The 10,387-nt window shown below is 42.7% G+C and overlaps 1 protein-coding gene across 1 annotated transcript in view; it reads left to right on the top strand.

Moving 5' to 3' along the window:
- The first annotated feature begins 5,731 nt into the window (after positions 1 to 5,731).
- LOC121697679 (retina and anterior neural fold homeobox protein 2) overlaps positions 5,732 to 10,387 on the top strand; it is a 35,881-nt gene continuing 31,225 nt past the window's right edge. The window contains exon 1 of the mRNA XM_042079326.1: positions 5,732 to 5,772. The gene's annotated coding sequence lies outside the window, so the exon portion shown is untranslated. The remainder of the gene's footprint in view (positions 5,773 to 10,387) is intronic.

The raw sequence follows: 10,387 nt of genomic DNA, 5'->3' as shown, positions 1-10,387 counted from the left end.
GAGCCCTGACTGTGTGTGACTGGAGGCGTCTTTGGTCCCGCTATCATCACGTATGAATCTCCTTCTTATTTCCTTCTCCACCGTGTGCCTGAGTGAGCAGGGAGAGGGAAAGGTCATCTCTCATTTGCCGCTCTCTGTTGACAGACAGCCTTGTGATATAAACGGGCATTGTCAAGAGGGAACGTTTCAAATCCCCCTGCGCATACAGCATTCAAAAAGGTACATATGCACACTGCTATCGCGCACAATAGCGCAACTGAATCCATGGAGAACAGTGTTGGCCACTCCAAGGTCAGAAGTTCATTTCCTATGGGAGGGCTTATCCGGAAAGATAAATGTATGCATTCAATACACTCAAAGCTATTGTGGATAAAAGCATCTGTTAAGTGAATGAATCTCAACAGTGCATGCATAACGGTGGCACTAATACACCTATCCTCACACTTTGTAATCAGATATGGCTCCCCTTGTATAATGAAACCCCCTGTGAATTATGGGATAGTTGGACAGTGCAAGAACCATCAGTGAGCTCATATTGTTTTGAGTCGATGGGCTCCGTTTCGCACCTTGAATCTGTCACTTTGCTGAATTGAACACCCAGCCCCCACCCCCCTACCCACCACCACCCTCTTCCTCTGAGCTGTCGTCCGGATCCCTCTCTGAGATTCTCCCGGAGCATGTTGTGTGAGTGTCTGAGGCCAGGCGCTTGTCAACTCTTGTTGCCCGGCAATGTGAGTGAGGAACTGCGTTCGCGGCTCTCTTCTCACACACACACACACACACACAGTGCCTTTGGTGTTTCCGATATGTGGACAAGATAGCGTGCTAAGTCTGCTTCCATTAATACTGTCCAGGAAATTACTTTTTGGGGCAGTAATAAAGTAATTAGAGCTTTTTGTGCCTGCCATGGCACAGTCAGGGAATTCAAATTGGTTTGGCAGCTCAGGAACAGAAGAATTGACGCACTGGTGAATGTACTATAGGTGTTTGTGCTGCAGTCTCTCTTTGTTTGTCAAACTATTATTAACCCAACATTATCAGCTCAACTGAGGGATTCTGTTACTGAGGATTCAAACAGCAACTACCGGATGGGCTATTCAATAAAAAAAAAAAAACAGGCTTTAGAGCGTGCTGGCAAATCTCAGAATGACTTTTAATGATCTGCAATGAGTAAGGTCAAGATGCACACTACATTTCAACATAAATGTTCATTGGCAGAACTGCATCCCACACACAAACAAGAACACACTAGTCATAACAAAAAAGGACAACTCACTCAAACCCACATAAACATGATTTCTTATTGTAATTTTCTATTATAAAAGCTAAAAGCAAAGTAATTTCATGTTAATAACTACTACGATATGAAACAAGCTGTTAGATTAGGGATAAGTACAATTGCATGCCCTTCCAAGTACACAACCAAGTAAACAAACTAATGTGGGCTAAAAGGAAGAGGGGACAACACAACATAAAAGAAATCTCTTAACTAGTGCTGTCAATTAAACACGTTATTAACGGCGTGAACGGAAACCTATTTTAACGGCGTCAATTTTTTTATCGCGAGATTAACGTTCATTTTGGTGTAACAAACTTTGTAGTTTTTTCACATGCTGTTGCAACAACTAGTAACGTTAGAACAACTACAACACCACACCGATCTAGCCAGACCGGAAACTAAACAATACGCACTGACTAATGGAATGGAACAGAACTTTGTATGTGCTGCATAGGCTACACGCCCCCTTTTAGGGGGAAGATGACTGATATAATGGAAATCTATGCTGCATCAAAGTGGAGAGCGAAACGTGCTTATAGTAAACTTACTAAATCTTGAAACAAACATGAATAAAAGGCACAAAATAAGGTTGGTGGTAAGAGTTATCTGTGTGTTTATGGGATTAATGTGACCATGTTCCTTGCTCTCTCCAGTAACAGGAGTGTCACGAATGTATCGATAGGCACAGTCAAACTGCCCGTGGCTGACTAATTAAGTTCAGCAAGCTTAACTTTACATGTCATAACATCAACTAAACATAAGTCACACATTCATTCTATCACTTGTAATATGAACGTAGCCTATTTCCTACAACTAGGTGAGATAATTGGCTATGTTATACTGAAGTTCCACAGTTAGCTAGCTAGCAAAGTCGCCACAATATTCCGTACAGTCTGCCGCCTCTGGTTTGGCAAGCTAATCGTTTTGCATGTGATATTATGGTAAGTGTACATGCTAAATTTGTATAATACATGGGGTATTGCAAATGAATAATGTTGGTAATGTACATCGTTTCGAGGTCCGTGTAACGCTTTGCAGTGCTATGTTCTATTTGCAGAATTCACATGAAAAAATATAAAAATAGACTTAAAATCCGTTATCCATTCTTTAGGACGGCACAGTAAATGGGTTATTGTTGCTTATTTTGATTTTCAATTGAGCACAGTTACGGTTTTCTGTTCAGAAGTTAAAAATGTAAATGATGCTTCAATTTTCTAATTTTCCTTTTTTGCGCTTGTGGTAGGACTGAACCACGAGCACCGGGGGGAGAACACCATCTAGCTGGGCCAGGCTAGATGGAAGAGAGCGCCGGCTGAAGTTGTTTGTGATTTTGACTCATTACTTTAGAGATTACTAAAACTTTTTGGGAGAAGACACGTTAAACATAACTTTCAGCCTATGTTGAACATATACAGTATATTTGAATACCATGGCCATGCCATAGCAAATAATTCCCCAAAGCAGAATGCTTTGCCATCGACGTCAGTCTTGGCTATACCGGATACAGGCTACCCCAAGCTTTACACTAGACTAGGTTTCACTAGGCTAAACGAAGACACAACAGTGAGCCTAATTTATCAGTTCATCCATTTATTAATTTCAACAGCCAATTATAGCCTACATTGGCCTGTAGGCGGCTCAAGTCCATTGGTAATGCTCATGTAGGTCTTCAAAGCCTCCCAGAACATGAGTAGGCTAGAACACGTAGGCCTACTCATAAGTGTCAGGACCATAGGCTACTGTAAAAAATAGGTCAGGACGCAGCAATGTCTCCCTCTGCATCTGAAGTTCTGATCTCGAGCTGACATTATCAATCGCTTGGCACCTTGATGCAAGCTGAACTGTGTTTGATAGCGCCCCCCCCCCCCACGCGTGGTTCAGCCCAACAAAAACAGTAAAAAAGGCAAAAATCCAATATTAACGGAATTTTATTTTAGTTTTCGATCCAGTTTCTGTTTTCTTTATCTTGCGTGACTAATGACACATTTAGAAAATAGCAGCAATTACCTATTTGCTGACCAGTTAAAAAATGTGAAAATTGGATTATTGAACACATTTTTTATTTGGATCAGATGAATGGAGAAAATAGAACAAAGCACTGCAAAGCGTTACACGGACCTTTCGACATGAGTAAGTTACATAAACACAATTCTTCATAACTGCCGTGTTAGTAAAATGATTGAATGTCCTGTGAATTAATAACTAGATGTAACGTCAACGTGTGGTTACTAGCTGTCTTTCATTGGTATAATATTAATGTGTTTTCCGCTAAAATGGGGCGTGATGCAGATCAAATGTAATGTAACGTTTGAAGGTTTCAGGATACCAAGCGTTGTTCAATGCAAGCTTTATTGCGAGTACGAGAGCAGGGACTCAGACACAGAACATAATGCAGACAGGGCAGGTCAAGTAGACACACACACTACACATACAGGGGAGGACGCAGCCCCCCACACAAAAAGGGTCACACACGAGGGAGAACTAAAAGGGGAACATGTCACAATAAAGACGCTAACATTACACTCAAAACTAAGGAGAAACACTGACATAAACCCCAAATGTTCACCCCCGTATCCCAGCATGCCCTGCGTGGGAGAACGCTATGCAATGTCTTGTGCGCTGACGTTACAGTATCTTTCTGATGATGCGCCGTTACGGCTCCCACACACAGCTGCGTGCATCGCGTTGCTGGAGACGCATCCCATTCACTTTAAATGGGCTCACGTGATCCGTTGCCGAACTGAATTGTGGGTCCGTCGCGTCGCGTTTCTCCCGCTGCTCGCGTTGAAGAGTTCAGCTGTTGCTGCACCGACAGACGGCACCGGCCAATCAAGCCAATCTACGGACGGCACCAACCAATCACATTACGGTTTTACTTCAAGTCATTTGCATAGCTACCGTCGGGAACACCCACTGGAATGCGTTGACGGAACGCAGCTGTGTGTGGGAGCCGTTAGTAGGCTATGTAAAGGCCTGCTGCACACACTTGGTTGGGCTAACGAGCCGGCCAAAGAGTAGTAGCCTAGGCTGACGCATTAGTTGTGTGCCGCCAAAGATTTTTTCACCGTCACTTGTTCTGTTATCAACATTCCTCTTTGGCTGCTACTATTTGCGATGCACTCTGCTTTCGACATTCATTTACATTAGATTCCATTCTTTTCAATACAATTCCGCACACCAGCATCGCACTTTGCAGCCGTGTAAATCACGATTCAGTTATATTTGGTCGCTGCTCCATAAAATCCATTGTTCATCCAGTGTTTGCCTGTTAAAAAACTTCGGCGTTGATGTGTGTGGCAAGTGACAGTGACTGTGACCATAGACTGTAGTCCTATAAAATGGCAATGCACTCATGTTGAAAAGTTCCTTATTTTCAACTGAACTCAAAGATAATGAATATAGTATGAATATAATATTTTCTGTTTGTTATGCCCTTTATAATGTGTGTAGGCCTACATTTTGTGCACGCACTTCTGCAGTAGCATTTATTTCAGTTTATATCAGCTATATTTCTGAAGAATATATTGTGTTGCCTCAGGTCTGCTGCACATCTTTTGAAATTTGATTTGAAATAATCAAATAGACTTATGTCTTAAAGTTCAGTTAATAAAGTAACTTGCTTTGCTTTCATTTGAATCCCAATCAAGATAAACAATAATTGCTTTATTGTTAATATGGACTCCTGGAAAGTTCAGAAATGCAAAATAATAGAATTTTAATCATATGATAAAATATGTGATTAATCGTGATTAAAAATTTTAATCGTTTGACAGCACTACACTTAACTGAGCCCCAAGTTAAAGCAAACAAGCATTGAAGTGTTGCGAGGTGGGAAGTCCGAGGAGAATGGGAGTGGTTAGAGGGGTGAGAGGGAGGTGGGGGTTTAGAGGCAACCCCACCCATCATCTCTGCCTGAAAGAGAAATGAAAAGCGCTTGAGGGAATGGATTCCATCTGATATAATGGAAACCCTCAACTCTCTTGTCACAGACAAGAAGCAAACAATGGGCACATGTGCTTTGCTCAGTCTCTGTAGGCCGGGTGAATGTCACAACTCCAATCCTTTCTCTTGCTCTCCCCCTCATCTACTCATCCAAGAGACAGATGTCCCCTGAACAAAGCTCTGGGCTGAGCAGCACTATGAAACTTACTGTGTTGGTGTGCTTAGTCAAACAGACTGTTGTCTATATGGCTCCAGGCTGGCGAGAGACAGCTGTGTATAGGAGGAGTGGAACCACTTCAAGCATGATCTGCTCTGCGGTTCTTAACATAATGAGATCCTGTGGTGCACGCATTCCTCAGATGAGGATAAAAAACAGATCTAGCTTAAGGCATTGATGTGCAGCACCGTGATTAAAACAATTAATAGAATCTCTCGTAGCCCAAAAGGCTAACCACACCGTACCAGGCTTAGCTCAGAGCCAAAAGTTGCCATTCTTTCTGGTTCAGTGCACCATCCAAAATCAATACAGTGGGATGAGTGTGAGGGATCAGGTGAGTAAGGTGATGTTTCTGACGTGATAGGTTGCCTGCCAGTAACAGAGAATGTGATTGAAACTCTATTGCGAGAAATAGATTAAATCTGGCTAAGTTAAGTCACAGCAAGTAATCTGGTCAATACAATATTTTTTTCCATGTTTCTATAGCCTATGCATCATAGTTTACATACACTATGTACATCATCTCACTACAAGTGAGAAAGAAAGCCACAGGAGAGTGCAGAGCACTTTTCCCCAAATGATACGCAGTCCCGCCTTGTTTGTGTGCACCTCACAGAGACTAACTGGCAGCAAATCAAATTGCACCAGTAATCTCATCAACCACAGTTTTGCATTGACAGATTACTGCAGGGATGCAAGGCGCAAATAAAGCAGCAACGACAAATTCAGATGTCTAATTGCCCCAAAGATTATCTTGTAATGTCTTAGATGCATCCGCAGCATAGCTCATTAGATCCTTTGAGTAAGACTAATGTGATCAAAGCATTCGCCCTTGATTTCCAAGCGTGTAGTAAAAAAGATTATACAAATGAATTAATTAATAATGCAATCAATCTATCTCTGCTGTGAGCTCACTGTCTGTTATTTACCACAGATGCATTAGTGAATTAATAGCCGATCCAGTGGCAGGCTTGCAAAGTTTGATTCACGGCTCCCTTGTGTATACATTTCCATATTACTCCCCTTAGATGAAAGGGATGGCACTCTCATAAGGGGAGCAGCTTGTTTATGGCTACCCATCAGATGTGGCGATTGACTCAAGTGCTTCTTTGATGGCCAAGGACTCGCAAATAACTCCAAGACAAAGCTTCAGGCATCAGGCAGATGTTCATCTCCGATATGCTCATGATACACTGTATCTGGTATCCAGCATTTGCTTTGTACTGCAAGACTTTCCAGGGCAGTGATTCTTTTTTAGGACCTCAAGACAAATCCTCAACAGATATCCAAAAAGACGAAAAGGCTATACTAGCCGTTACACTACAAAATATCTGTGGTGCCCAGAAGCAATTAGATGCAATTCCAACAGCTCTGCCAGCCCCTCTCCCTCGGCAGCCAAGTGTTGCAGTGGTGAAGGCCATCATGGTTCCAGATGTGAGTGTATGCATGATGTTAACAATTTCTGTTCAGCCTCCCCATGGCTACATAACGACATGTATTCAAAATAGACTGTGAAGACTTCAAAGGGAAAACAAAAAGCTGCTCTTTGTCCAAACACATTAAGGCTCAACAGGTTGCATTAAGGAAGTGCTTTTCCAGATAGTGTGTTCTTGTTTGCTTTCTGCCCATCACAATTAGCTTTTCATTGTGTCTATGAATTAAGATTTTATGAAGAAATTATGTAACCTTGAAAAAGGAGAACATCTCTTAGCTACAAGCTACAACCACCAACTTGTTTCAGTGGAGATGCAGCCATATAAATATGGTTATAATAAAAATTATGGTTATACTAAAAAACAACATATTTCTTGATAAAAAGCCAAAGGACCACAATCTCTTCTAATGTTTTCTGATGAAGCATGATAATCTTTCCCTAAATTTAAACGAGACACCACAAACACGCTGAGCCTGAAGGGTGATTTTCAACATGGTGTTCTTTAACTCTTGACTGCCCTGTTTTTGGGTGCACTCCTTTTCACCTTTAAACTTCACCCTCATGAACGGTCATCGGCATTAAATACTTTTTTTTCTTATCTAAGATTTAAGAAAGTTTTGATCTCTCCAGATGGATGTTCCTTGAGCCAAAGCCTCTGCTTTGCCATTTATCAACTCTGTCCAGCTGTGTTACCTCAACCACTTACCACTACCTCAACTGCCCATCCATTATTGCCTTCAGTCAGCCACTGCATGACGCTAACCTTTTCTGAGGGTACCCTTCATACCAACGCTCCCACATACGCATCAGGGGAGGGCTCTGTTGTTGGGCAGTTTTGTGACGGCAATTAGAGGCAGTGGGATGATGGGATATTATTACCGGGAGGTCCTCCCACCATGGCGATACAGCCGAGTTGTGTTGAGGGGGCCGGTGGTTGCAGCCGGGAGACGGATGCACTGCTGTATGGATAGTGACAGCTGGTAGTGGCGAAGGAGAGGAAGGGCGAGACCAAGAGATGGAGGTGGTAGTAGCTGTGTGTGGTTGTGTGTGTGTTTGCGGTATGGGGGGAGGAAAGTGTGTGTGTGTGTGCGGGGGGGGGGGGGGGGGGGTGATTTTGTATGCAGAGGGCCTCTCACTTTCTGGGTAAGGTGTTTGCTCTTCAGACTCAGCACCAGGAGCCTAGATACCACGTCTCACGGAGCCCACGGCTGCGGGGCCGGGCAGACAGTAGCAATCCGTCATGAATATTCACCACCCCTGCTCACTGGGAGGCCAGGGCGCTGTATCAGTGCTTGCTCAGAGAGGAGCCAGGAATGTTAGTTTAAATGCAACATAAACATCTCACCGTTCCCTCTTATTTCCATGTGTACAGAGATGGTAGATGAGACTGACCTGTTATAGCGTGTCGGAGCATGTAGAAGAGAGGTGGTGAATGTATGATGCACGATGTTTCAATAATGAGACAAAAACTCCTCTCCTGGAGTAATACATGATCATTATTTTGATGTGAACTTGCATGCAGTTAGCATTGGAAACACTGTGTACACCGACTGCAGAAGTGAAGCTTCACAATAAGGCATCTAGCCTACCTGCTATTGTAAGAGGACCATAGCCAAATTCTGCAATGCAATTAGTGGCTGCCTCTAAAATAAACATGACACAGCCATTGTTGCTGCGGCACACATGACTCAACAAGGGCCCTGAACATCCTGGCTAATAACATGGGGCACTGTTTGTATCACAGGCTCTGGATGCGTTTTCATGTATTTTACATGAAAACCCCACACCCCTATCCCTGAAATGGAGGACCTGAGGCCCCAGGCAAGAAAAGGTGTTGTTTCCGTCTGTTGCTGGTGGCTTCTTATCTATGTGATTAAAGTTGACTTTAAATGTTGCCCGTGGGCCTCAATCTGGCATTATATAACACTGTGTTTGTCTCAGCCTCTTTTTTCCATCTCATTTTTTTTTTTTTCTTTTTTTTTTTATCATCATTTGGTGCAGTGCCACCATTTTCAGAAAGAACGGGTTGGGAAATCTCAAGCCCCTCTGGCCACTGCTGTCTGGGGGTGGGGGCTGGGAGAGGGGAAACGGCCCCTCCGCACACACGGCCGCATTACCATGCTGCTCAGGGAGCTCCCATCGCTCATTGCTCACACAGTGAATGGGTTCGGGGATGTGTGTGCGAGACCGTACGAGTGCACTGCAGGCAGAGTAAAGGCATCCAAACGTGACAAGACAAGAGATCTGAGGGTGTTTGGCAGAAAGGAAAGGGAAAGAGAAAGACAAAATTCGATGTAACCAAATATCATGATGCAGATCATTCATGGGTGCATTCAAAACCCACAAGATACAGTACAGCTGTACAGTGTGTGCTGTAAGCAGAGAATTCAAATGTGGAGGAGAAATTCAATTATGATGTTGTGGCACGTAGGGTGATGAAGAAAGACCGTTCCCGTTCTTCACTGGTATATTTGCTTCTCATCATGTTAGATATAGCTTTATCAATGCTGTTGTATATAGTAGGTTTATGCTAGGTGTGGGAATTGACACAGGGGTGACGATACCATCATATTTAGACCATGATACAAAGTTCCAAATCTTTACAGTGTACAATACACCATTGTGATTGGATTACAAGATACTTCGTGATTTATTTCATATTTCACTGTCCTGTAGTCTCTGCAGACCTTTAGGTGTGGAAGCCTATGTGGTACTACATATACCTGGCCTTATAGCGTGTAGCCTATTAAAAACATGCAGCTCAAGTTTTGTGGCAAACGAGTATATTGGATGAAATCATCATTGGTTTAGCACAGGCAATATAGCAACTTAACCAAAAGGATTTTGTGGCTGTTTTGATTTTGGTGCCACAAAGTCCTAATTTCAGTATTTCAGTTAATTTAATTTGTAGGCTCATTTTATCTACAGCATAAAGAACGTACTGTAGTAGGCCTACTCTCTATTTAGTAAACCACATGTAGAAAGCTATAATGTTTAGAGCAATATTTCTACTATACATGTACAATAGTAACCTGACTCTCGCCAGATTAATTTCGTGCCGCCTAGCTCCACTCAAGCTAGGCGGAACGAAATTCATCTGGCGAGAGTTAGGTTAGTACTTAAGTACAATAGTAGGCTTCAAATAAACTATTAAAGCAACACCAAGGAGTTTTTTGTACCTTAAAATAATGTTTCCAGAATTGTTTCCGTGGTTTATCAACTCGTAACAGGGTGAACGACACTTCTGCATTCGCTTCGCGGCCCTCTATCGGCTGTAACCGCACTATGTAAGTTTGCCAGATCGGGTAGCGGGTTTGTAGTTCGATGGAATGAGACATAAGAAACTACAAATTTGACTTGCATGATATCGCAATACATCGTATACTTTCATAAAATCATGCAACATATTCTACCTTGTCTATGGACATCGTTATTTGCAAAGCCGTTGCTGGATAAACAAATAGCGTGCGACAGAAGAAAAGTTCTTTGGTGTTGCTTTAACAGCCTCTGCTAT

Source organism: Alosa sapidissima, chromosome 22, assembly GCF_018492685.1.
Source record: "Alosa sapidissima isolate fAloSap1 chromosome 22, fAloSap1.pri, whole genome shotgun sequence".
In the NCBI taxonomy this organism is placed as follows: domain Eukaryota; kingdom Metazoa; phylum Chordata; class Actinopteri; order Clupeiformes; family Clupeidae; genus Alosa; species Alosa sapidissima.
This window is presented reverse-complemented; position numbering and strand designations above follow the sequence as displayed.